Source organism: Petromyzon marinus, unplaced genomic scaffold (assembly GCF_048934315.1).
Source record: "Petromyzon marinus isolate PM22_M1 ecotype Great Lakes invasive population unplaced genomic scaffold, UKy_Petmar_22M1.pri1.0 PM_G_Scaffold_143, whole genome shotgun sequence".
In the NCBI taxonomy this organism is placed as follows: domain Eukaryota; kingdom Metazoa; phylum Chordata; class Hyperoartia; order Petromyzontiformes; family Petromyzontidae; genus Petromyzon; species Petromyzon marinus.
Genome location: NW_027422699.1, coordinates 375001 through 377500, shown reverse-complemented (window position 1 = coordinate 377500; position 2500 = coordinate 375001).

The following is a 2500-nucleotide window of genomic DNA, read 5'->3' as shown; positions in this document are numbered from 1 at the left end:
GTGCCCAGGAAGCGGAAGGACTCCACAATTTTGACTGCGGAGTCTAACAGGGTGATGGCGGTGAGTGGGGCTGTATTCTTCCTGAAGTCCACAACCATCTCAACTGTCCTTAGAGCATTTAGCTCTAAGTTGTTCTGGCTACACCAGGTCACCAGGTTGTCAGCTTCCCACCTATAGTCAGACTCATCCCCACCAGAGATCAGCCCAATGAGGGTGGTGTCGTCCGACAAACTTCAAGAGTTTGACGGACAGATGATTGGAGGCGCAGCTGTTGGTATACAGGGAGAAGAGCAGTGGGCAAAGGACGCAGCCCTGAGGAGTTCCCGTGCTGATGGACCTGGAGTCAGAGACTTCTGTTCCCGGCTTAACGCACTGCTTCCTGTCAGAGAGGAAGTCTGTGATCCACCTGCAGGTGGAGTAGGGCACGTTCAGCTGGAAGAGCTTGTCCTGAAGCAGGGCAGGGATGATGGTGTTGAAGGCAGAGCTGAAGTCCACAAACAGGATCCTGGCGTAGGATGCTGGGGCGTCCACATGCTGTAGGGTGAAGTGGAGGGCCATGTTAACTGCGTCGTCCACAGACCTGTTGGCTCTGTAGGCAAACTGAAGGGGGTCCAGGAGAGGGTCTGTGATGGCTTTGAGGTGTGCCAGGAGCAGGCGCTCAAAAGACTTCATTACCACAGATGTAAGGGCGACCGGTCTGTAATCATTTAGTCCTGTTGGCCTTAGCTTTTTGGGCACAGCGATGATGGTGGAGGACTTGAGACAGGCTGGTACATGGCATGTCTCCAGGGAGGTGTTAAAGATGTTGGTGAACACCGGAGACAGCTGGCCAGCGCAGTGCCTGAGGGTGGCTGGAGAGACAGAGTCCGGCCCGGCTGCTTTGCGTGGATTCTGCCTCTTGAAAAGCCCATTAACTTCTCCCTCCTGAAAGGAGAGAGTCGTTTCTGTAGTATGGGTGGGGGATGGGGCCTCTTGGGTGGGAAGGGGTGGTTCAGGACAGTCCAATTGTCTTTCAAATCTACGGTAGAACTCGTTCAGGTCGTTGGCTAGGCGGGAGTCGTTAGTGGTGTGGGGCGCTCTGGGTTTGTAGTTGGTGATGTGCCTGAGCCCTTTGGCAGACAGAAGCAGCGTCGTTAGTAGAGAACTGGTGTTTTAGTGTCTCTGAGTACAGTCGTTTAGCCTCTCTCACCGCTTTGCTAAACCTGTTCTTCGACTCCTTGAATCTGTCTCTATCCCCACTCCTAAACGCTTCCTCCTTCTCCAACCTCAACCTTTTGAGCTTTGCTGAGAACCAGGGCTTGTTGTTGTTAAAGTTCACCCTGGTACGTGTTGGGATACAGCAGTCCTCACAGAAGCTGATGTACACAGCCTCTGTGAGTTCATCCAGACTATTGGTAGCAGTCGTGAACATATCCCAGTCAGTACAGTCTAAGCACGCCCGCAAATCTTCCACAGCCTCACTGGTCCACTGTTTAGATGTCCTCACAGCAGGTTTACAGAGTTTTAGTTGCTGCCTGTATGCACGAATCAGGTGGACCAAGGGAGTTCTGTGCGAGCCGAACAGCCCCGTGACCCACAAGAGAAACATCCCCGCCAAATTCGAGCGTTTGACGGGGTCTATCCGTGAAAAAATATTCACGTTTTTGAGTGCACATGCATTTCTGCTGCAAATGCCTCTGGAAGTTTCATGCCGTTCGTATGCCAATTGTGGCAACACGAAAATGACCCGTTTTCCCATTCCGAGGGATTTCTGTGCGACCCTAACAGCCCCGTGAGCCACAAGAGACACATCCCCGCCAATTTCTAGCGTTTCACGGGGTCTATCCGTGAAAAATATAGACGTTTTTGAGTGCACATGCATTTCTGCTGCAGATGCCTCTGGAAGTTTCATGCCGTTCGTACGCAATGTGGCAACACGAAAATGACCCCTTTTCCCATTCCGAGGGATTTCTGTGCGACCCTAACTAACAGCGCCCGTGAGCCACAAGAGAGACATCCCCGCCAATTTATAGCGTTTCACGGGGTCTATCCGTGAAAAATATAGACGTTTTTGAGTGCACATGCATTCCTGCTGCAAATGCCTCTGGAAGTTTCATGCCGTTCCTATGCAATGTGGCCACACAAAAATGACCCGTTTTCCCATTCCGAGGCATTTCTGTGCGACCCTAACAGCCCCGTGAGCCACAAGAGAGACATCCCCGCCAACTTCTAGCGTTTGACGGGGTCTATGCGTGAAAAATATTAAAATTTTTGAGTGCACGTGCCTTTCTGCTGCAAATGCCTCTGGAAGTTTCATGGCGTTCCTATGCAATGTGGCAACACGAAAATGACCCCTTTTCCCATTCCGAGGGAGTTCTGTGCCACCCTAACAGCCCCGTGAGCCACAAGAGACACATCCCCGCCAATTTCTAGCGTTTCACGGGGTCTATCCGTGAAACATATAGAAGTTTTTGAGTGCACATGCATTCCTGCTGCAAATGCCTCTGGAAGTTTCATGCGG